This window comes from Spermophilus citellus (assembly GCF_964194105.1).
Source record: "Spermophilus citellus genome assembly, chromosome: 18".
In the NCBI taxonomy this organism is placed as follows: Eukaryota; Metazoa; Chordata; class Mammalia; order Rodentia; family Sciuridae; genus Spermophilus; species Spermophilus citellus.
This window is the reverse complement of record NC_138200.1, coordinates 20,660,016-20,686,571: the sequence shown is the minus strand read 5'-3', so window position 1 is coordinate 20,686,571 and position 26,556 is coordinate 20,660,016. Positions and strand designations below refer to the sequence as shown.

The 26,556-nt window shown below is 38.7% G+C and overlaps 1 protein-coding gene across 14 annotated transcripts in view; it reads right to left on the bottom strand.

Annotated features, from left to right (window-relative positions):
- LOC308637471 (uncharacterized protein) overlaps positions 1–26,556 on the bottom strand; it is a 160,780-nt gene that overhangs the window by 8,465 nt on the left and 125,759 nt on the right. For 13 of the 14 annotated variants that reach the window (XR_014019604.1, XR_014019605.1, XR_014019606.1 and 10 more), the window contains 2 exons: positions 22,637–22,733; positions 18,520–21,972 (listed from right to left, as the gene is read on the bottom strand). The exons of the other annotated variant lie outside the window; for it this stretch is intronic. The gene's annotated coding sequence lies outside the window, so the exon portion shown is untranslated. Of the gene's footprint in view, positions 1–18,519; positions 21,973–22,636; positions 22,734–26,556 lie in introns of those variants that run through there. 14 annotated transcript variants of the gene reach the window in all.

The window sequence follows — 26,556 nt, the reverse complement described above, 5'->3', positions numbered from 1 at the left end:
TTTGGGCAGAAGGAAGTGAGAAGGATGCACTGGTGCAGTTTGAGTTCCTGGGGAACAGGGGGCTCCCAGCTGGAGTTGAGTATGTCAGAGGTATAGTAGGGACTTCTCTGGGAATTAATGCTCAGGAAAGGGAGGAGACAGACATAGGAACAGACAGTGGGAGAAGTTCATGAACAATACAGGGCCTAACAATGACCTTGGCGACCTCTTTGCAGAATTCAGCAACTAGAAAGGTCCTTCAGAGAAGTCCCAAGTTGGCTGGGCCTTTACACTCCTGAATCAGTCTTTCAAACTAGGCCGCCATCTTGGTTGAGTTGCCATATGCAACTGAGGCTCTCCTGGGAAGAGTGACAGCTATAGTCAGCCTGCCAACTGGACTGTCTGGAGAAGGGGGGACATGTTATCCTTGGAGAGGGGATAACAGCAGTATATCACAGTATCTAACAGAGCCCAGACAACGCTGAGATGGTAAATCTTCCCCTGGTCTGCTGGTCCTTTGACACAAAGAACCCAAAATGTTCAGGTGACAACCATGGCCTATTCCTGCTCTGTCTGTTGGCAGAAGTATTTCCTCTTTGGGACCCAGGATCTGTAAATCTATAGAACTGAGAAGCACACCTTCCTCCAGTGGGTTAAAGGGAGAGATAATGAGGACACTCTTGTTTCCACCCCTTGATTCCTAAGTGCAGAGATTTCTAATCTATTGGGTAAACACGATTAACTGTAGGTGCAAGGTGTCAAACAAAAAAATCTTTAAGTCAAGGAGTATTTTGCATCCTGGAAGATGGATGGCACCTCATTCTTAGGAATCATCATCTCTGAGCTGGTGTTCCAGCTGTGCTTTATAGGCCATTTCAATTTAGATAGTCAACTTGAGATGGTGCAGTAGATAACATGTGATCCCTGGAGCCCATGAATGGAGGCCCAATCCCATACTTTCTTTGATGCAAAGTGAGTCTCCTGCTCCAATGTGATCTAATCCCAGTGGATGAAGCACCCTAAGCCTTCAGATAATGGCTGCTAACTGAGGCTTTGTGGACAGACAGCGAGGCAACTCACACATGGAATGTAAACCCATTTCTGCCTGAATGGGATAAGGACCCTCACCAAAATGCAATTAATTTAACAAGCATCAAGGTAGTTTTGTTGAAGGACAGTGCCATGTCAGGAATTTAGCATTAGTGCTCATTGCTGGCATTTGGAACAGTAAATGACAGATTTACCCTGGTAAGTGTGAGCCCGTGCTGTTGAGCCCATGAGCAAGACCACCAAGCCAGTCACTATGATGACCTTGCTCATGTTCCCATCACTGGTGGGTGTTTGATCGTTTGGTGCTGCTTTGTGTTTGAATATATTCCTTGGTCATCAATATATGATACCAAGATCTTCACCTTCTGTGCCTATTCCAACATGCCCATCTATATGACTCTACCATGGACCTCCCAGTCCCAAGTTTCCACCTTGCTGCTTCTAAGCCCTGACCAGTCAACCAAATTGTTCACTATCCCACCCATGAGGCCCTATAACCCTGGAGATCTTCTCTTTTTACACAAAGTGGAGGACTAGAATTGTCTGAACTTTGCTTTTAGGGAGGATATTCCTGCATTTAATCTGTTTTTCTGTTACTATAATGGAATACCACATCCTGGATGATTTGGAAAGAATAGAGGCTAATTAATGCACAGTTGTCAAGGATGGCAATTCCAAGAGCGTGGTGCTGACATCTGATGAGGGCTTTCTTTCTGCATCATAATATGGCAGAGGGCATCCCAAGGAGAGAGAGAGCAAGTTAGCCAGAGCCAGCTCACTTTTATTACAAAACCACTTTCCTAATAACCCATTAATCCACAAATTGATTAATCCCATCACCTTCTAAAGGTTCCACTTCCAAATACTTTATTAACATGTAAATTTGGGGTTTAAGTTTCCAATGCATGAAATTCAGATGAAACATTGTAACTGTAGCATTTCCTCATATTATCTTTAAGACCATCCCTGAAAGGGCCTCTAGGGAGCTACCATGCATTCCCTAACCCATATCCTTCCCTGTGCAGAGCCAACCTCCCCATACACCAATCTCAGACCTGTTTCTCCTCTATCGGTGGGTCACGTGGAATTCCTTAGACAGCCAGCAGAGACACGTGAGGAAAAGATATGGGACTGGCAGAGAAGGACGTGCAGGGCTGGACTACCTGCTCGGGTGTGCCGGCTAGTCCTGTTCATACTGGATACCAGGTATACCACGTCCACCTATGATGGATGGTTTGCTTCTGAACTTGACTAGCTTCATGAGTTGGTGAGTCTGAGAGATGAGTTGTAATTGACTGCTCTGGCCACATGGTCACCTGGTGCCCTGTGTCCTAGTGCTCCATCTCTACCAGGGCCGTACGTAGCAAAAACAGGAGTTGTTTTTCAATTGTTGTATGATCCTTCCTAGCAGATGGTACGACCTTGATCCAGAACCTTAGCATATTGCTTGTGACTCTCTTATTGGAACTTTCCATAAACTCCACACACCACATTTTCCTGAGACCATTGGAACTCTTGGGTTTAATTAGCCAGGTGGCATAGCTGTACCTACCATAGGACAGGGTCCTTCCTTGTTCTATGCCCTCCTGAAATGTGACAGCCTTTCATATCACCTTGCATGTCAAATAACTATTCCCAGGTGTGGGGTTTTTTCTGCCTCCAGAACCCAGAGTTCACACATATCGCACATCCTTGTTCTTGGTGGAAGATGTAAGAAGTAATGATTACTCATTTACTTTGGATAAAATATTGTGACATTTCTCTGATCCCTAAACCCCTAATTTTTTTTTTACTGATGTGGTAGTCTCCTCAATCTTCATTCAGTTTATCTCCCTACCTCTGGACAACATATGTGTCGCCCACACCTCCACCATGCTGTGTGTAGCAGGCTCATCTGGTACAGTTAGCTTATTTACATAATGGCTCTTTGGGATGTTCTTACCTGATGTCCACATGGGATAGATTACTTTGGATCATATTGTAACAGAGGGTAGGAAAGTTAACATACCCCTGGGGGAAAGCTATAAATGTAGATTGGTATCTGTTCCATATGAATGCAAACTATTTCCCATCATTTCTGTTGTGCATGGAAAAGGATACACTTGCCCTGTCAGTTCTGCATACCATGAACTTGACGCCATGCTAATCCACTCCAGCTAAGATACCATACCTGCCATGGCAGCTGTAACCAGGGTTAATACAAAACTGGGTTCGTGGTAGTCACCGTTAGCTTTCAAGATCCATCTGGTTTAAACAGGCACTCTACTGAATTGATGGAGATAGGATACAAACGCCATCCCTGAAATACACTTTAGATCATTTTGATCTAAAAAGATCATCTCCTTTCCACTGGAACAGTACAACTTTTACCATCTTGGAAGCAACTGGGTGAGGGGCAGTTTATGAATCTTCCCTTTCTCTGGTTTGATGGCTCTTATTCTACAGTCTAGTAGCCCAGCACGGGAGCAGCACCAACTACCAAGTACATCTATTATTATTATTATTATTATTATTATTATTATTATTATTATTATTCATCACCACCACCACCTCAGGGATTAGGGAAATTACCAATGGATGAGCAGAACAAACTCCAGGGCTCCATTTATCACCTAGTCACAGCATACCCCTGTTCACATAGTAGGGCCATGATGACACTTTCAGCCTCCAAGTATCAATGACCCCTCTGATCCTATGTTTAACAGTCCTTAAAATGTTTGGCCATTCCCCTTACCCCAGTATGCAGTCATCAGGTATGGATAAAGATCTCTTCAGAGATAAACGAGGAACTCATAACCACGTCTTCTTGTCATGATGGTACCGGGTCCTTTCTCCTGAGTGTATATAGTCTTCTCTTCAGTTTAAGGGTTTCTGTTTGGGAAAAAAAAAAGTTCAGAACCAAGAACTGGACACAATATTGTGCAATTTTATAAAAGATGATTTCATTTACCCTTAATAACTCTAGATTTATTTTGAAATCAAGAAAAACAATGAGCAGTACTAGTTGAGTAGGACCCTTGCTGACTGCCCCTAGGGACAGCTCTGTTCTATTAACCATTTCTGGATCTCTCTGTGGGGCAGGCCAACCTAGCTTGCCCATCACCATGGCTACCGTTAAGATAACTTCATCTGCCAGGTGTGGAGGCACAAGCCAATAATCCCAGAGGCTCGGAAGGCTGAGGCTAGAGGATCTCAAGTTCAAAGCCAGCCTCAGCAACTTAGTGAGGTACTAAGTAACTCAGTGAGAAATAGTTTGCATTCATATGGAACAGATATTAAAAAGAGCTGGGACATGGGTCAGTAGTTAAGCACCCCTTAGTTCAATTCCTGGTACTAAAATAAATAAATAGACAGATAGATAACTTTATTTACCTGGTTGCTGATGGCTAAGTGGCACCATCTGGCCTCTATTGTTTTGAGGGAACATAACATCCCCACTGCTATCAATGAGCTAGTTCTGAGATGCTTCTCCTAAAATCAGCCCTGGCCTGCATTAATCTTTCAATGTTCTATTGTCCACATAAATATAAAAGGTACCTCTGGGTGTCTCTGGGATATGTCTGAACCTGTTCAAGTGGTTTTCAAATAAGTTTTTAAAACATTCTGCTTCCATCCTCTTCCTCACCGAGAAGCTTTCTTCTTTAAAGAAAACTCTCCAACCAGTCCATAGGGAGAAGAAAAGGACTTCATTACTTAGGAGTAACCCAGCTTCTCTGGGGACCGTGCCAAAAAATGCATGGTTTTCAACTTTTAACTAAAAGTCTAGGAGTCCCGATCCCCAATACATAAAATGATGTTGCTATAGTTTGGATCTTAAGTTTCTCCCAATGGCCCAGGTGTTGGGGCACTGTCACAGGTGGTGGAGCCTCTAGGAAACGGAGTCTGATGGGAGGTTTTAAGTCACTGGGGACATGCCCTTGAAGCGGATTGTGGGACCCCGCTCCCTTCCCAGCCCACTTCTGCTTTCTGGCCTTGAGGCGAGCAGCTTTCCTCTGGCACATGCTCTCACCATAATGTAGCACAAGGCCACATGATCATGGACTGGAACCTCTACAACCATGGGCCCAAATCAACCTCCTCCGCTTACAAGTTGCTTATCTCAGGTATTTGTTATAGTGATGGAAAGCTAACCTGGTTCTCATGTGTAAAGGGAATGGAAGTCATAGAAATAAGAATGTGCTCATTGCTCATGTACCCCGCCTGTAAGATGCTCACCTCAAGGGGCTGCTGTGAGGAACTAAGTGGATCATGACACCAGTCACTTTCTTCATCAGAAAGCCCTTCTGCAAAATAAAGAAGAAAGAAAGAAAGAAAGAAAGAAAGAAAGAAAGAAAGAAAGAAAGAAAGAAAGAAAGAAAGAAAGAAAGAAAGAAAGAAAGAGAAAGCAAGCACCTTCTGCAGGTTAAAGCTGGCCACTAAGGAAAGCTCAGATTGTACTTCCAAATACATATCTATCTAGAACAGGAAAGAAGACATTTGATAGTTAAGGAACGTATAAAGTAAAAAGTGAGCTGAGACCCAAATAAGGACAAATAGAAGAGACCCAGGGGAAGAGTTTAAGTACCGAGACTTGAGGAATGATCAATATGTGCATATTCTAGATATAAAATGCTGTCTGGGGGAAAGGGTGGAAGCTAGATTGGGACTGGTTCAAGGATGCTGTAAAGTTTGGATGTTAGCTCATAGAGTGGTTTCTCCTGAACTTCAGTTCTTTATACACTATCCTATTATTTTTTTTCCAAATGTATTCCCTATTTTTAAAATTTTTAATCCATACATCATAATTGTGCGTGTTTGTGAGACACAAATGTGATGTTTGTATACACTGGATGAATGGATAAAGAAAATTTGTGTCTACACACACACACACACACAAAATGAAATACTATTTGTACTTCAAAAAGGATGAAATCCAATCATTTGTGACAACATGGATGAACTTGAAGGACCTAATGTTAAGCGAAATAAGCCAGGTACAGAAAGACAAAAATATCACATTATCTCACTCATTGTATAATCTTATGTAAAAGTTAATCTTGTATAAATTCAGAGTAGAATATGTAGACAGGTTGAGGAAGGAGAATGGGGAGGATTTGGTCAGTGGATACAATGTTAGAGTTAGATAGGAGAAATAAGTTCTGGTGTTCTATTGCAAGGTAGGGTGGCTATGGTCAACAACATATTATCTATTTCAAAAGAGCTAGAAGATTTTGAATGTTCTCACCACAAGGACATGTGCCCCCTGTTATATTATCAACTTAATAGTATCCTATAAATATTAATGTTCACTCACTTTTACTTTCAGTCATATCCTAAGCAATAATATCTGTTAATGAACAAGTTTAACAAGCTAGGTAAACACTTTTCTAATACACATGAAAATTAATTTATAACTATAAAAATTATAACTCTAAAAACTATAAAAATTTATTTACAACCATAATTCGTAACTTAAAAATAAATTTATGCATCCTTCCTAAAATCCTTTGTGTATGACCATGGTAAATGGGCCCCACAGGGCAAATGGTGCTACTGTGAAGGGTTTGAAGGGAAATGGGACATAATTAGAATGGCCTCTTTTCTGGTAGTCCAGGAAAAATACCATTTGGGAGGTTATTTCAATTGTCCAGAGGTCCCTCCTAACTTGGGGACAGAGGAGAAGGTGGACTTTTGGAACAACACGCCACAGACACTCAGGGCTGTATGCCTGGCAGGATGTGGGGGGACCCTGAGGAGGAGGCACCCAAGAGAACATCAGTGTCTTGAAACCCAGATGCTCAAACTCTTTGAATACACAGAAAATTCCTTCAGTTCACATTGATTAACTGAAAAGCAGAACTTAGCATAAATTCACTCAACCTGAAGTTAACATAAATTCTAGGTCAATTCTTTGGAGAAATAGAAGAAAATTAATAGGGTGATTTACATATATAGGTTTAAAAAGTCTCTGAGGAAAATTGGGTTTTGAGAGACCATGTGTTTTCACTCATCAAAGACCCATTTAGGGACATCACCGCATCAGGAAATAATTTGTGTGAAACATGAAGATATCAAAGATAAATGGCCTAAGAACAGGACAAACAAGTTACAAAAGAGGCCGTACAACTGGCCAAGAAAATATGAAGAAATGCTAAGTCTTACCAAGAAAAATAGTGTCAAGGAAAGCAACAACGTGTTACTATTTTCAACTATCAAACGAACAGCTTTTATGGCTGTGCTTGTTAGTCATTAGGGGCCTTCACCAGAGAATTCTCTCTCCCTTAAAAGCCCAGGAAGGAGTCCACTTCCTGTCTCTGTGTGGTGGGTGGGGCCATGTGACCAGTTCTAGCCAATGAATTAAGAGCAGAAGTGATATTTATGACTTCTGGGCTAGATGGCTTAGCTGCCAGTTGGAGACACCCAGAGCTTTCTTTCTGTTTGCAAGTGTCCAAGCCACATTCCAGATGGTGGCTGCTCAGTCAGTGGTCCCCAAGCGAGGACACCTGGAGAGGAGCCCAGCTGACATAGGATGGACATGGAGCACAAGCAAGAAGTAAAATGGGATCCTCACCAGCCATTAAGAACCAGGGGGCGGGAGTGGGAGGCTGTTAATAATCCTACCACTTGATTCAGTGATAAGACTCTGTGTGGCAGGGGAAAAATAAACCAGGAATAGAATATACACTCCTCTAACTCAGTTTAAAAACCGTTAACCCCCTTTGATCTAGAAAATCCATGTATGGAATCCCAAAAATTCAAAATAGAAACATAACATGGAAAAATCTTTATAGTCAAAGTTATCAACTAAGGGTCAAGAGCATGAACTTGGTCAAAATATTATTAGTTTGAATTGAGGCCACCCCCTGCCAGCTGTGTGACCTTAACAGATTTATTTAACTGTTGAAAACTTGGTTTCTGTATCTGCAAGATGGGGGAGTTATTTCTTTAGCTCAAAGGGTTATTCCAAGAACAAATTTCACACTGCACTAACAAACTTTAACAAAAGGCTACTCGTATGCTGTTTTAAACACACACACACACACACACACACACACACACACACACATCCCACAATACCACTTTGTTAGTTTGGCCAGGGAAAATTTGGATGCAACCCAATTAGTAAGAAAAGGCAGTGGTAAAGGATAATGAACCACAAGATGGAAAATGTTTATGTGATGATGTTAATTTTAAAAGCATAAGACAAAATTGATCATATAATCTAATCATAATTATGGAAAAAAATGAATAGAAAAATAATGAATAGAAATATTTCAAGATCATAAGTAGTTGGAAAGTGAAATGATTGGTGATTTGTTTTTCTCCTTTTTTTTTTTTTTTGTTTTAAAAATCCCTAAAATGAGGCATGAATGTACAACCTGAAAGAAGGCTTCTCCAGTTTTGAATCTAGGCCCCCCACTGAACAAGTTATATAACCTCTCTGGGTTGGCAGGTAGAGTTCCTTACCTGCCAAGTGGGAAATTGTGTGTCTACCTTGTGGTGTTATTTTGAGTGATAAATTAGATAATCCTTGCACAGTTATGAGCATAATGCCTAAAACATAGTAAACAGCCAATACATGTTATCTATTTATATCACAATTATCACGGTATATTTATTTTACAATAGTGGACAGAACATTGTTTCAAAATCTAAAATAAAGCTCTTAAGAGCAGGAGACTGTGCCCCTTTCCCTAGGGAAGTTCATCGTCCAGGGTAGATACAAGGCAGAAGACAAGCGGGTCAAGGCCACCGAACAGAACAGAAAGCAGTTACCCCCCGGGTTAAGAGAAAAGAGATGGCCCAAATGCTGTCCCAAGTAAGACACTTGGCTTGGAGCTGCCACCTCCCCAAGGTCAGGGCCAGCGTGTTGGGAGCCTGCAGAGCCCTCTCTCTGACAGCCGCCCCTGCAGCAGCTGGCCTTCCCCCATGATGGATGGGAATTACAGCCGTTTTCAAGAGACCAACAGAAGGCAGCCTGTGTCCTGATAAGCTATAACAACAGTAGTAAAGTTCTAAGGAGACCGGAGGGTCCCCACAACCACACACTTCCCGCGGCCATGGCTGCGTAATTATAGCAGCGACAGCTGGGCAGCCCAGGGACATGACTGGAATAGACTAAGGCGTGGGCATATGGTGCTGCTGGTGGGCAAGGCCAGCGCCTCCCTCCCCCGCTGCCCAAGTTCAGCTGCATCTTCAGGCCTGTCTGTCAGGAGGCCATGAAAGAGACTGCTTGTGCACAGAAGGGGACAGGTGCCAGGGAGGGGAGCCCCAAAGGCTCACTGGTGCCCAAGGCCGGGCACACAGTAGGAGCACTGCAATTGCCTGCTCAGCGGTCTGCATGTCGGAGACATATTCCATATTCTTGATGGGTATCTGTTTTGACTCCAAGGCCTTCCACACAGGCCTGGGCTAGCAGAATACTCTCCAGCCATCTCTTTGGACCTGCTCACTGGAAACCACCTAGAATCACCTGTTCTCAGGCAGAATGACCGGATCGGCTGCCCTCTCCTCTGGCTGTCCCCTCAATGTCCGCCGCTTCAAGACCATCTCTTGCATGCACATTCACAAGCCTGTCTCTTCCACAAGCTCTTTGCAAAGAGAGGTTGTGCCTTCATCCTTTTTTAGTTCATCCATTTGTTCAGTTTATTTATTCAATCATTTCCATCATTTGTCAAACACACTAAGTGTCTGTGATAGGCCATGAGCCATGCCAGACACTAACCAAGACAGACATGCACCGTGCCACACCAAGAATGGATTAAGAGAAAAAGTCAACTAAAGGGGAAATTACAAAGCAAAACCTTTGGGGTTTAGGTCATGATAAGGTGCTATAACCTGTGGCAAGGAGACCTAATAAGTCCTAATCAAGAAATCAAGGCAGACTTTCAGAGGGAAGAATGGCAGGTGTTCAGGAAGTTAATAAAAACTAGGGTTGGGGCGTGGCTTGGTGGTAGAGTGCAGGCTTAGCATGCCTGAGGCCCTGGGTTCAATCCCCAGCACCAAAAAAAAAAAAAAAGTTAATGAGAATGAATTATCTGGAGGGAGGGGGAGACGATGGGGGAGGAACTAAGGAGCTGCAGGAGACAGCCTGGGTGGATGATGGCGAATTCTGCAGCACTTTCATTTTATAGGCAATGGGAAGTCACTGGGGGTCTTAAACCAGAGAAGGGCATGATCAGGTCCACATTTATTAAAATCACTCTGGTGTCCTCTGGAGGGAAGAGATGGGCACAGAGCAAGAAAAGAGTCAGGGCTCAAGGGTTAGGGGTGCCCCTTCTGAGGACAGACCCAGAACATACCTGCAGCTCTCTGCTCACTGAGCTCAAGGAGGAGCAAGTAAATGGGCAGGTGCCTAGGTTTTGCTCCCCTGTTATCCAACATGCACGTGGAAGCCATGGAAGGGAATCCATTTTCTTTGATATCTCCATGAATCTTCATAGAACTCCACTTGCAGAGAGGGATGGGCTGGGCTGACTCCCTGGCTTCTGTCTGGAAGCAGATCACTGGGATAGCAGGGCACATGGGTCTGACTGCCATGGAGGGTCATTCATGCACAGGTGTGGGAGGTAGATAGGATGCTCTCCCAGAAAGTCCACCAACTCCAGTCTGTAGGTCTAATTCCTGATCTATCGGCTAAGCATTTAGGGTACTGCCATTCAAACCCTCTGTGTATACCACTAAATGCCTCTGCTCCTATTGACATGATGTCAATAAAGAGGGATGCATTATAAAGAGGGATGCATTGGGCTCCTCCACCAAGAAGCCTGTATTGTGTCCCAGATTGATTAAGCCTCCAGACCCTCTTCCACACCAGCCAGCTACAGGGCTCCTGCCACTCTGCCCTGCTGGTTGCTCTCCTCCTCTGATATTAATGATCCCTAAATCCTTGCCCCCAGATTCCTAGCTTCCAAATTCCCAGCAGCCTTTAAAAACTGAAAGGTAGTATGGTTGCTCTCTTTTTGCTTACAAAATTGCTACGCACTCTTTGCAGAAAGTGTTGAAACAAATACACTCACCAACATACACAGAAAAATCAACATCATCCACATTCCAGCTTTCAGATGTAGACACCGATAACTTTGCATTCATTTTCTCATTTCTTCCATGCCTACAGATATGTGTTTAGCCATGGTATTTATTTTACTTGATACACTGGGATTGAGTTCATGTCAGCAAATAGTTTTCTGCAACGTCATTGCTAATCACCACAGAAATTTCCTGCCATGTGGATGTTCTGTACTTCATCCAGTCTTTTATTACACCCAATTTTTATGGTAACTACTGTAATCAATACCGTAATGAACATCCTGGGAATAAATCCTTAAAGAGGAGTTCATTGGATTTCATTAGAATAAATACATGAATGAGAGTAACATATCAAAAGAAATTTGCTCTTCTAACACATTTGGCCATGCTTTGTAAAAATCACCTGTTAGAAATGTGTCCATTCATCCTTCGACCAACAGAATAATCCCTGAATCACTATTCCGCACACCATTTTCATTGGAAGGAAGTATCATTGTCATAATTATCATGTTCCGACTGAGTTAACAGTTATCTACAACTTTCTATGTTCCCTGCATTGAGCTAAATGCATCGAATATATTATTCCTTTTAATTGTAACTCCTTAACCTCTAGTGAGGTTGAACTTTTCTTCTTACATCATTGACTGCTGTGATTTTTTTGTTATACAATTTCCTGCTTATACTTTTTGCCTATTTTCTCTTGCATGATTGCCACATAATTACTGGTTTGTAAGCATTCATTATATTAAAAGGATATTAAACAAGTTTGTTGCAAAACATGTTTATCCTCAGTCTGTGGTCTAATATTCAGCTTTGTTTAGAATCATTTTGACATAGAGAATTTCCTTATTTTGGAGTCATTTAATCGACTAGTCCTTTATTTTATGGATTAAGTTTTCACGCGCACTCTTCCAAAGTACTCCCGCACCATGGCCTCAGATAAATATTCATATCTTTTTTCTTAAAATCTTCCTATGGTTTTAAATTTCACATTTAAATATTTTATCAATCTGGAATTTGTTAGTGCATGTTATGCTGCAAAGATCTATTTTTCTTTTCCCGCATGGTCAGCAAATTGACCCAATTTGACTTATGGAATTCTTCACCTTTTCCCCACTGATTTGAAATGCCACATTCATCTTATATGAAATTCATATTTACGTGTGCCTGCTTCAGCTCTCCTTGTACTGTTCCATTGATTTATCTGTCTATTTCTGCAATTAAACCAGACTGCTTAAATATACACAAAACTGCAAGTACATCATTGCACACTGCTTACCCAGGAGAGTGCCAGTTCCTCTCCTCTTTCCACGTTTTTCCAAAATGTTCTTGGCAATTCTAAAGTAACAGATGAATTTCAGAACAATCTTATAAAGCACCACCTCCTCCAAAGTCCCATGGGTATTTTTATATGGCTCCCATTAAACTTCTAGATCCTGTAGAGAGAATTGATAACTATATTGTTTGTAAACATTTTAGTTCAACAGCAGAGCACATTCTTCCACTTATAGTTCCTATTTTTTTCCATCACATTTCTTGTTGAACTTCATGTGAGGTACATTATGTTTCTGTTCCTATCATAGATGGTACTTTTACAAATCATTATAGAAAAACCATAACTTTTTTATTATGTTCTTATTTGGACCAAGCTTTATTTCTGAACTCACTTAGCAGAGTAGTCATTTTTCAGGTCTTTTCCGTGAATTCTCCAGAGAGAAAATTCTATCACACATAACCGACAATACCTGGGTTATCTACTTTTAGATCCTCTTTTTTTTTTTTTAATTCTTGTTTTACTCAATTGGCCAGAATTTTAATATTGTGTTAACTTCCGGGTATATAGACAAAAGAAATGAAATCCACTTACCAAACAGATGCCTGAATGCCCAGGTTTTTTCCCATACAGCTAAGATGGAATCAGCCTGGGTGCCCATCAATGAATGAATCGATAAAGAACATGTGCTATGTATATAAAATGGTGTATTGTTCAACTATAAAAAGGAATGAAATCCTGTGATTTGCAGCAAAATGAATGGAACTAGAGGACATTGTGTTAAATGAAATAAGCCAGACACAGAAAGATAAGTACTTCATGGTCTCTCTTATATGTTGAAGCTAAAAAATACCAACCTGAAAGTAGAATTGATATGATGAGACATTGGGAAGGATGTGGAGGGTAAAAACAGAGATTGTATGGAAATGTCACACTGAACTCCATCAATATGTACAACTGATATCTGTCAATAAAATTATTTTTAAAACTGTTAAGTTTGGCAGATATTGTGGGAATCCTTTTATATTTAAATAGAAATGTCTCTAGTTTTTCATTCTGAAGTATGATTCAGCCGTTCATTTGGGAGTTAGAATCTTTGTTAATAAAGAAGGCCTAATTTCTATCACACTAACAGCCATTAGCTTTTGGATTTTGTTTCTTGGGAATGAATGTTAAATTTTATTACAAACCATTTCAATAGAAGATGAGTGTAAATTTTCTCTCCTGATATTTTAAATATATTAATATATTTTCTAATATTAAATTATCCTTAAATTACTTCATGGAAGAAAAAAGTCAGAAGACATCATTCTTTTGTTCTACTGTCATTTTTTTTCCATCATATTTTACTTATTATTTTCACATTTTGTTCAAAAATGAGTTTCCCATTTTTGAACTGTCTCTGTCCAGCTGTAGCATCAGAGTTACCACTTCATAAAATGAATTAAGTAGCATTTTTAGAGGTAACTGTGCTCTGAAACTGTTTATATTTTTTAAAATATGTTTCTCATGAAAGCATCTTGTGTTTGCTTTTTTTGTTGGAAGTAAACTGTTGGTAACTGGAAACAGTTCTTATTTATTAGTTCAATAGTTCTATAGTCTTGGATTGTTTTTATGTAATACATGTTTTCTTCTTAAACACAACCAATTCATATATATATATATATATATATATATATATATATATATATATATTCTATTTATTAAAATGTCACCCATTTTCTTATATTTTTATTTTAATTATTCATTTTTTATTTGTTTATAATTGTGTGTGTGTGTGTGTGTGTGTGTGTGTGTGTGTGGTATTGGGGAATGAACACAGGGAAAGCTAGGAAAATGCTTTACTACTCAACTGCAACTCCAGCCCCATTTTTTTTTTAATTATTGAGGGAGAATTTTATATTCATTTTCTTGCTAAATATATCAGAAATTTACCTGCAGTTTTAAGGACCAGGCTTAAGTTGACCTATCAATTTTTCTACTTCCTTATTTTTGCTCTTAAAGATAATTTATTTTACTGTGGTGAATTTAAGTAAATATATTTTTTATATATATAATATGCAATATTAAGAACATACATGTGCATGTTGTCACATAAAATGTTTCAATTCAACATATATTAAATATTGACTCTACATACTAAATCACATTAAAATTAAATATTAATGTGTTTTATTTTTATTATTTCCTTTCCTTTTTTACTCTTGACTTAGAGCTTCTTTTCTAATATCTTGCATTTAGTACTTAGTTTCTTTATATCATCAATTTTTAATTTAATAATGGAAGTATATGGACTAGGAATTTTCCTAATTTCAACTTCGAGCATCCCATGAGTTTGGCTTCTCAGTGGTCCCAATCATTGTTTTCTGTTTATTGTAATTGTGATACATTGTTTTTAAAAAAGAAAACTTTAAACCAAAAATCACATAATTTTGTCTTATTTTAATTTTTCATTTAATTCATTTAAATAAAAATAAATGAATACATGTCACAAATAAATTTAGTGTAGAAAATGCATAGAATTAAAATTAGCTGATCTCAAAATAAATAAATTCAGCCATATAAAAATTAAAGTTTCTTTTTCTGCAACTCACACCATCAACTTAACAACCTATGAAGAGTTTAAAACAATCAATCAATGAGAAAATATAATTTACTGGAATATAGGAAAATAAGTACAGAATATAAATAGACCACCAGTCAATATTATTAATCCTGTGCATTTAAGCATTTAATTAACCAAAGCAAATAATGGAAAGGAGAAATTGAAGATGACTCAATTCATACCTTTTATCCAACTTTGAATTTGTGTTATTTTCTTATTCATTAAAAAAATTCTTATATAACGATTATAAATTCATCATTGTTTATTTTGAAAATATTTTTCTAATTTGGAAATTACTTCCTGATTTTAAGTGCAATTTCCTGTATATTTCTAAAAACACTTAGGTAGTCAAATCCTAAAATCAGTCTTATCTATAGCAAACATTATCTAAGTTTTTCCATAAACATACAGCATTGGTTCAGTATAGTTTTTAATCAATTATTAGAGCAAAGAAGCACTCAGACTTCAGTGGTTTCTTGACAATTCTGACTTTTCACCAACACAACAGTTTCCTTTCTATGAGAATCATCACAATTCCCTCAGCAATTATTTTCTTAGAATTTTAAAATGAATTTTGTAATTTCTACATGTATTTTTAAAAATTCATCACATTTTTTACCTTAAAACATTACATAGTAATATCTGAAAAATTACATGTTTTTTGGAGATTGTTTTGTGTTTTTTTGGGGGGTGGGGTGGGGGGTGCAGTGCAGGTGCAGGAGGGTGCAGGTAACCATGGATTTGACTTAGGGATTGCTTACCCTTTGAGCTACATGGCCAGTCCTTTTTATTTTGAAACAGTGTCTCACTAAATTGCTGAGAGTGGCCTCAAACTCTCAATCCTCCTTTCTCAGCCTTCCAAGTCACTGGGATTACAGGCCTGCAAAGAGGTGGGCCTCTTCAAAATGTTGCTCACACCCACCTTAAATGTGTACTAAATTCAAAGAGTTCCATGTGGCTCGTTCAAGGGTTTGATCACTGGATGAATTGAATGCAGTAAGATACATGAAATTCCCAGTCCAAATTGGAAAGAAATATGCAAGTAAATAAAATGTATTAATATATATTGCCATTTTTAGTTCTGCTGAAATGGTATAGAATATACACCTCCTCAGCTAGGACAGCCGCGTTTCTTATACTCTCCGCTGGTTTATAAACTTTGTGCTTATACTCAGTTTTCATAAATCTCATTATATTCACAGAGACAGTACCACACCATTTTGGTATTTGTCATTTAATAATATCATTTGCAAAATATCTCAATGGAATACATTTCCTTCCCTTCCTACCTACCCACATAACTCTCTGCAAACTTTTGGCTCCTTCCTTCCAATTTTGTTTTTTTTCTAGACTGTGCTAGTCAGCTTTTTGTTGCTGTGAGCAAAATGCCTGACAAAAACAATTTAGAGGGGGGAAAAAAAGTTTCTTTTGACTCATGGTTTCAGTTTCAGTTCATGGTCAACCAACTGCATGGCACTGGGCCCAAGGTGATGTAGCGCCCCCTGGTGGAGGAAAGCTGCTCCCTTCATAGGAAGCAGAGAGTAGGGAAAGGTCTTCGGGGAAGAGGAACCCTTCCATGAAATGCTCCCATGACCCACCTCCTCTAGCCACACCCAACCTGCCTAAGGTCACCACCCATTCCATCCATTCAAACCAGGATGGCCTGATTAGGCTGCAACTCTCATAATCTAATCCTTCACCTCTGGATATTCCTGCATTTGGAGCAAGAGCCTTGAGGGCATATCTCATGTCCAAACACAACACGGTAAACTTCATGATTATTTTATCCATTTCAAAAAGAAAGTGGGGAAGGGAGAGATGAAGGAAGGTTGGAATTCCTTCAGAATTTTGATTAGCATTTTGTTAAGGCTGAATGGAATTTAGGGCAGCAGCTTCCCCTCCTTACCCATGTCAGCATCTCCATCTTTCTCCGTGCTGTTGGGTGGTTTTTCTTGGTGGCCTTTGTTGCCCGACATCCCATTACACACTTGCTGGTTTGTCTATGCTACTTTCCATTTCCCCCCTGGGTCATCCTCTCTAGGAGGGTAGGGGCTCCACCCTGCTCATCGCTATGTCTCCAGTGCTACACACAACTATGTGCTCAACTATCTTCCTCAACCAAGGCTTCCAAGAGCACAGTTTTATAAATGGATTGCCTTATTTTTAATGTACATCATCATATCGTTCCACAGTATCTTTTTCCTGATTACATTGTTTCACAATTCCTGAATCCTGTTAGATACTATAACAGATCAACAAAGTCATGTTACAGATTCTAAAGAGTGTTTTTACTGTCTCCATTGGTGCTGTGGTTTGAGAGAGACCTACTTTTGTTAATCATTTTAGGAAAGGAGACTTGTACACCTATTGTACTGAGAAAAATCAGGAAGAACTTGCTAAATGTTAAGTAATTGTGATTGCAGATGCCCAGATCTTCTTACTCTATTATACATGTCCAAGGTCAGCTTTGTTTTTGAAAGATGTACTTTTTTTTCTTGTTGTGGTGCTGGGGCTCAAACCCAAAGCCTCACACATGCTAGGCAAGTGCTCTACCCCTGACCTACAAGCTTGAGCCCTTGAAAGATGTTTTGAAGTCTTAGAGGAAAGGGAAATGTGTGGCCCTACAACTATTTGACAGTGGTTCTTTAACAAAATTTTTCCATTTTAAAACAGTTGTCTATTCTGCTTTTTTCTTTCTTTAATCAAGGTTTAATCTTCATATTTACCTGTAAAATTATCCATTTTACCACAAAGTCAAAGATTTTACATCAGAATTTTATGAAGTGGTCTATTTGTTGACTCAACTTTTTTGTTTGTTTTTCTTTCTCCTTATAAATATTGCATTTTTTTCTTATCTACCTTGACTTTATAATATTTTAAGCCAGTTCTTTGTCTTATTTTATAACTCTGTTGTTTTTCTGGCTCATAATCACTGAATTTAAGCTTTAATACCAACAGTGATTTTTTTTTTCTGTTTTGTTTAGGCTTACTTTTTTCTTTTTAACCAATTTTGAATTTGAATCTATAATTTATTTGCTATCTTTTGGGTTTCATTTGATTCTCAAAGGATAAAGGACAATATTTTAAATTTGCCACTTTTGTTTTATGTTCATTCCAAGGGTTTGCTTTTGTTCTTTTTGAAGACAAGTATCGTTGTTTTAATTTCTAAGCGGTTAGGACAGCAAAGCCATGTTCTCTATTGCTGATGCTATTCTTAAATTGATCAAAGATCACAACTTATAGTAGTATATCTATTTTGGTTTCATCTGCAGACATTTTGATGGGCTCATAAGGACGGGCACCCCTTGTAGAAGTCAAGGGGCTGAAATGAATCCATCGCTTAGACTTCCCTAGTTTGACTGGTGAGTCAAGATCTGAGCTGGGTGGGGTGCACATGCCTGTAATCCCAGTGGCTCAGGAGGTTGAGACAGGAGTTCAAAGCCAGCCTCAGCATAAGCAAGGCACTAAGCAACTCAGTGAGACCCTGTCTCCAAATAAAATACAAAATCAGGCTGGGGATGTGGCTCAGTGGTGGAGTGCCCCTGAGTTCAATCCCCAGTACCAAAAAAAAAAAAAAAAAAGATCTGAGAGATGTGCACTAGGCTCCAATATTACAACCGTGCTTCTTGTTTTGGTTTCTTTTGTTTTTTGCATTTCTCCTTATTCTTTTACATAAGCTTTGAAATTTTGTGTAAAACCATCTGTGACAGTTGTGACAGTCATTTATTTATTTTGAATTGTTACTTACATTACTCTGAGACCCTCCCCTTAGATCTAATTTTTAAAAACTTTATGTAACCAACCTTTATATAGAGCTAACTATTCCAAGCATCTTACAAATATTATCATTTAATCACCACAGCAACCTAGCTGGTAGGTATTTTTATTCCCATTATATAGATAGGCAACGGAGACCTGTCTATATAGGAAATACCACAGATGGTCACTAACATTCTCTAGGCCACACAGACCATAAATAATCCTATCATATTCTTTCAACTCAGGTTCCAGAATCTCTGTTCTTTTTTTATTCTTTTTTTGAGATGTAATTCACTTAACATAAAATTCAACACCTAACTGTGTACAAATCAGAGTTTTGGCACATTCACTCTATTACACAGGTATCACTACTATCTAATTCCAGGATATTTCCATCACACCCCAACCCCCACGAAGAAACCCTGTACTCATCAACAGCCAGTATTAATCCCACCCACCCTCTCCCCTCAGCCCCTGGCAACCACTAATCTACTTTCAGTCTTTATATACTTTCCTATTATACTCCACGGATTTGCATTTGATATAAATGGAATCATACAACATGTGGCCTTTTCTGTCTGGCGTCTTCCACCTAGCATAAAGCTTTTAGGGTTCACCCATGTTTCCACGTGTATCTTTACATGCATTCATTCCTTTTGATCGCTGAATAATATTCCATTGTATAAGGATACCACATCTTATATGTCCATTCATGGGTTGATGGGCATTTGGACGGTTTCCACCTGGGGATATCATAAATAATACCTCTCAGAACGTTCATTCGTGTACACATTTTTGTGTGAGCATATGTTTTTAATTCTCTTGGATACATACTCTGGAGTAAAACTACTGGGTCATATGGTAAATCTATGTTTAACTTTGGGAAGAACTGCCAAACTGTTTCCCACAGTGACTACACTATTTTATATTTCCACTAGCAATGTGTAAGGCAGAATCTGTTTGTAAGGGCTGTAATTTATCAATAATCAGCATTTGATGTGCACAGAACTTATTGAGTGGCCCCTGCTTTGTCTCTGTTCCCATCTCTATGGTATTTCCAAAATTTTACCTCCAGAGACTGGGTCATTCCATGTTAAGAGACTCTCTTTAATACAACTCATGGAAACCCTGTGGGTTTTAGAAAAACATGAATATTTATCTATTAGACTGAGTATTTATAATAGAGCCAATATATTTCCTCTTATTTTTCCATATTGAAAAATTTTGCATTTCTCTTTTTAATATTCTTTTCTCTCTTTCTTCCCCTCTTTTTCTATATCTAGGGTCTATTTTTTCCCCCATCTGGTAATTGGAATGTAGTACACTTAGATTATATTTCTAGTGGCAGCTACGCTTTAAATTTAAATAAAACCCTTAAACTTGTATTATCATCAATTCTCAATTCCAGCTATAAAGCAAGCTTTCTGAATATCTTCTCCTAAAGACAAAGATTCAGCGTGGTATCATTGATCTCTGAATCTGGCTTCATTTCTTACTCTTCTCCAAGCCCGTATGCTCGGATTTTTTTTTTAATTCCCTTTTAATTTTGGTTATTTAATTCCTGCACGTGTTTGTTTTTTTATGATTTTATTAGTTCATTAAGTTATACATAATCTTGGGGTTAATTTTGATACAATCATACATGCACGGAATATGATTTGCTCTACTTCTTTTAAAAAAAAAAAAAACAAACTTAGTGCTTTGTAGATACACATAAAGGTGAATTCACTGTGGTTGGGTCACCTATGCACCAAGCATAATTTGGTCAATTTCATCCCCTGGCTCCCCTCTTCTTCCTATTCCTCTCCCTCCCACTCAGTCCCCTTCTACTCCACTGATCTCCCGTCCACTGAAGAATGGATTGGTGGCCTTTGCTGGTACATGGATGGAACTGGAGAACATGGTGCTAAGTGAAATAAGCCAGACTCAGAAAGTCGAGGTCGAATGTTTCCTCTCCTATGCAGAAGCAGCCGCACCAAAATGAGGGGCAAACCACGGAGGGGACAGAACACATGCTCTGATATTTTCAACCTACTAATTTTAGCAAAATGTGTCTATATTGTGTCATTCTTCTCCCACCAACAAGAATTCGTGGACGCTGTCTTGTCCTATCCCCTCTCCGCGCTATTTGGCTCGGGATCTGTGATCAGTCCTTTCAGAAAACACTTTCTTAGATTCCTTGTGGCTCTTCATTGGGTTGTCCAGATAAAAGGCAAACGAGTGACATGGCATCTGGGTCCTCTCATATTTAAGATCTGTAGATTTTTTTTTTTTTTTACAAAAAGGATGAGATTACATAGAGTGTTTTAAGGTCACATGTTTTCGATTTTTTTTTCCATCAAAAATCTTGACCTGTTTTCTCAGATTTTCGGGGATCTGATGTTGCTGAGGAAATTCCACCTAAGCCCCAATTGTTCATTTGCTTTTTGATTTCCTTTTCAGACAGAAGTGTTCCTATGATTCATCCTTGGTTTTTAGTGGTTTCACCAGGCAGTTTTGCACATATTCTCTATGAGACAGTTAACCGGGTCATCTTTCTCAATTGAGTCCTTTCTTCATTTCAGGATTTCTTGGTTGTTTGATGGCCTGTTATTTGGGTTTTCATCTCTTACATCCTCCAGGTCAGACGGCCCACCAGTTGCTCTGGTGAGCCTGCACTGCTAGCCCTCCTCTCTGTCCTTAGTCTCACTACCATCTTCTGTTTTTCTCTTTTCCTCTGCATCCTCTAAGATTATCTGAAGTCCGTCCCTTCTCCCAGCTCTCTGACTGAGGTCTCTACGGTACCAATTCTCTACTTTGCTATTTCAATTTTTTACACTCAGTAGCAGTATTACTTTTTTCTTCAGTTTCTCATCCTTGACCTGCTCAGGGTCTTATCTTCTGTCTATTCTTTGACCAAGGTTCTGGCAGGCCTGCAGCTGACCAGTTGAATGATGCTAGATATAAATCTCCAAATGTAGCTGACATTTAGATCCTCTTCCTATTCCCTTCCCATATTTGATGATTATGATTCTGTTGGTTTTCCATGGGTTTCCTTTAGAAGCTTAAATAAACGGCTACATCTTCTATTTCTATTGTATCAGCTCTGGATGGTGCCTCTTCACTCCACACTTTGTAGAGTTGGGATATCTGTTTCTTTGCTCTTCTTCCACACTTCCTTGCACACCACCCATCACCACCATCACAATCACCTTCAGCTACATTGTAGCTATTACATTATCAAGACAGTTGATATTTTTATTCTGATCTGACGAGTAGTCAAGTCTTAAGTACTTTGTCCTTAGGGTGATTCTAAAACCTGAAAATCATTAATCAAAAGGATTATCACAGTGTAAATATTTCCTAAGCCCCCAAAAAATGTGTTAGAATTCTATTTCCTTCTTAGAACATCAATGTCAAGGTCCCTGGATCATTCAGAGAACAGCATGTCTAGCACTAAAGTCAAGTGGAATCTCATTTATTTGCATCAATTGTTTAAAATGATGGGGAAGTTTCACTGGCTTCGTGTTGAATATAGGTTGTTCTTATAGTTTTCACTTTTGCTGTTTTTTTAAAAAATCTTGTTTTTTATTTTTTCCTGGAGTTTACAATTGCATTCGTTTTTCTTTTTCAAGACACTTTTTGTTTGTTTGTTTGTTTGTTACTGGGGATTGAACCGAGGGGCACTTAAACACTAAGTCACATCCCCAGCCTTTTTTAATATTTTATTTAGGGACAGAGTCTCACTGAGTTGTGTAGGGACTTGCTAAGTTGGTGAGCCTGGCTTTGAACTTACGATCCTCCTGCCTCGGCTTCCTGAGCCACAGGGATTATAAGCATGTGCCACCAAGCCCATTGAGACACTTTTTACTCTTACCATGCTTATTTTTAGAAAACTCTTGATTGTAGTCTTTATCCTATGACATCCTAATATTTCCCTCCCAAATCCCTCTGTCTACCCCTATAATAAAACACTTGCCTACCTGAGTGACTGCACAGTTTCCCCCATGGGACCTCAGGTCAGTGCCGTGTCCTCTTGTCCCCTAGATCCATGTCTTCTTCTTCTTCTTGATTTAGTTTCTTATGTTCCAAGAAAACATACAGATACATTTTTAGGAATGAGAATATGCTTAAACATTACAATATTACAAGAAAACTATGGGCTAATTTTCCTTAAAAATGTGATAATTGCTTTAGCAAATAGAATCTAATAATGTGTACATATGTGTGTATTTTATGCACAGTCACACACATGATCATGATCAGTGGGCTACATCCTAAAAATGCAAGATTGGTTGTCAATCAACTTAATTCACAGTATTAACAAACAAAATAATAAAAACCATAATATTTTCAATAAATGCAAAACATGCAGATTCCAATACCTATTTATGGTAAAAACAAACAAATAGCAAAAATCAATAACAATAAAATTTTATTCTCAAAGAAGAACAGAGGAAGTATCTTTAACCTCTCAATGATGAAACACTGAACATTTTTATGCTAAGAGAAATTAAAAGACAAGGCACAGAATACCAGCACATTGTTCAACATTGGTTCTACTCAGTGAGATACAGCATGAAAAAAAAAAAGAAAAAGGTCCTACCTATCGGAAAGAAGAAACAGAACTGTCTATTTTGTAGATTAAACAATCATCTATGTAGAAAATTGTAAGAAGTTTATAGGAAATATGCTAAAATTCATAGATGAAACTAGCAGTCACAATATGCAAGCTCAACATATAAAATCAACTAAATTTCTATGCTCTTGCAGTAAACAATTAGTGAAATTTTAAAGAATATCAAGCACAATGGCATCAAAAATGTGAAATACAAAGGAGGGAATTTAACAAGATATGTGTGCTAAAAACTACAAAATAAGCTATCAGAAGGTAAATAAAATTCTACATGGGAATGAATTCCAAGTTCATGGATCAAAGACCCAAAAGTGCTGTCAATTCTCTCCAAACAAATCTGTAGATTCAATGCAATGTTAATCGTATTTGGGGGGAAATTAGCAAATCTCTTGTATTTATGTATATGCATATATATATATATATATATATATATATATATATATATATATCTTAATTTATATGGAAATGCAATGATCTAGATTAACTAGAATGATTTTGAAAAAGAAGAACAAAGTCAAACTCCAAATCACTCAAATTATGTGATTTCAAGGTTTGATAAAACCCCAGCAGTCAAGGCAATGAGTATCAGTTAAAGAATAAACTTCTGCTGAACAGAATGGAGTAGTTCAGAACTACATTCACATGATCACACTCAATAGATTTTTGACAGAAGTACCCAGAAAAATCCAATGAAGAAAGGATGGTTTCATTAACAAATGTGCTGGGAAAATTGAGCCTGTATATGGAAAATTTATTGACCTTGTGCTAGACACAACATTGACTCAAAATGAATTATAGAACTGAAGGTAAGAACAAAGTCTGTGTATTCTAGAATAAAATATAAAAGAAAGTTATTGTGATGCTAGGTTAGACAAAGATTTCTTAGATGAACTGAAGACCCAAAAAGGTATAAGTCATAATTCATTAAAGTTAAAAATTTTGGTGCTTCAACAGGCACCATTATTAAAATGAATAAATAAGGCAAGACTGGGACAACTTTTTTTAAATTGGTATCTAATATAGGACTTATACTCACAATATAGAAGGAACCCATTCAATGGAAAAATAAATATGAGGCCGGACGCATGCCTATAATCCCAGTTGCTTGGGAAGCGGAGGCAAGAGGATCATGAGTTCAAAGCCAGCCTCAGCAACTTAGCAAGACTTTGTCTCTAAATAAAATATTTAAAAGGGCTGCAGATGTGGCTCAGTGATAGAGTACTTCTGGGTTAAATCCCTAGTACCAAAATAAATAAATAAATATGAGCAAATCTTTAAATAGCCATTTCACCAAAGAAAATATACAGATGGCAAACTGACATCTGAAAAGATGTTCAAAATTATTAGTTATTTGGGAAATGCAAATTAAAACCACATCCAGAACCATGGCATACCTATTAGGATGGCTCTAAAACAAAATGCCAAGTCTTTCCAAAAATGGGAAGCAACTAGGATCCCCAGAAATTGCTAATGTTGATCCAAAATGTATCAAACCCTTTGGAAAATAATGTGATAATTCCTTATAAGCATACATTTACTGTGTGACCCAGCCATTCCCCTTCCAGGTGTGACTTACAAGAAATGAAACTTTCATTCACACAAAGATCAGCATACAACTGATCAGAGTAATTTCATTCATATCATCCAAAAACTGAAAACATCCCAAATGATCCTCTCCTGGTGATCAGAGAGACACATTGTTCTATATTCTTACAATAGAATATTACACAGCAATGAAAAGGAAATGAACTACTCCTACACTAAACAGTATGAATAAATAAATCCCAAAGCATCATTCCAAAGGAAAGAGGCACCAAAGGACGACAAGTGTCATGATTCATGATGCCATTTGTGTGAAAATTTGGAAACAAAAAAAGGAGTAGCAGGTGCAACTCTCAAGGAGGCAGGAGATCCTTTTGGGGCACTGGAACTAATCTGTATCATGATTGAGTCTGTGTTAAAATAAATCAGCTTCTAAGGTGAAATATGGAAATTGATTGTATGCAAATGTTACTTTTAAAGAGCTGATTTTTGCATAGAAGGTGTCGCAGGTAAGATTTCTGAGTCTCTGCCCTTTTACCAACTGTGTATGGAAGTTCAGATCAAGTTATTTTCCCTCTTCTAGGTATTGAAAACATTGTTTTTTAGAATCTGGGCGTTCCTTATGAAATCTCAAGTTGCAGTCTGATTCCCTTTCCTATGAGACGGCTCTTTCCTTTCTTTAATTTTTTTATGGTAATGACATTAACAAACCCTGACTGAGAGTCTGCAGAGTTTGCAATCCTTGTTCTCACCTCCTGTTCCCAGTGCCCTGGATCCTCTCAGTGATAATCCTGGCTGCAGTGTCTTTCTCACGACTCTTGTGAGAACCCCAAGAACTGTTCCGATGTCAAGACGACTGTCATTTGGGGGACATTTCTTCTATTGTTTCCTGGCCATGATTTTTTTTTTTTCTATCAACTCCCAAGTGGTCTGATCCCTATTTTGAGGAGTGTAACCAGAAGAACACGGAGGATGCTCCTTCATTTCTCCTCTCTCGTATCATCTCTCCTCTTTCCACGGGTTTTCATTGCTGCTTTTCTATGGGAGACCCTGTTTTTAATCTCTAGGACATTTCTTGCTCTCTGAGTGGTCCTTCTTCCCGAGGCTCCAGTTCTTTGAATGAGGCATCTTCTTTGAAGGTCACTGAATGCGCTTTTAGAATGTTATGTTTGATCCTGCTTCTTATATTGGTATTTCTCATTTATCTGCTACACACACACACACACACACACACACACACACACACACACCCCTGATGAGCCTTGGTTTTCCAGTTTCTATGGAAGAAGGATGGGGTAGAGGGTTGGGTTTCTCTAATTGGATCCCCAAAGCCAGTTCTCCCTGGCCTCATTCCTGAGTGAAGATTCTGGCTGAGAGAATTCTTTGGGAGGCAGGAAATGGCAGGGAAGTTGAAGTGGATTAGGGGAGGCAGCTAGTGGAAGGAGATGGGTAAGCCCCACTGGGGCAAGAGGAAGACACCGAATTCCAACTGAAATGAGAATTTACCCAGTCTCATACATTCTCATTCAAAAGGAAAAACTTTGAATTTCCAAGATAACGTGTTCCATTTACTTGTGTTTTAGTGTAACCCACTTCACCTTAATCCTAGAAATAAATTCCAGCCACCCAAACTCTGCCCAGCATGTGCAAGGAAGAAAGAGATTATATGATGTCAGCTGGTGTACTAGAGAGTCTGCGTTGATGTCCAACTAATCCACCTGCTTT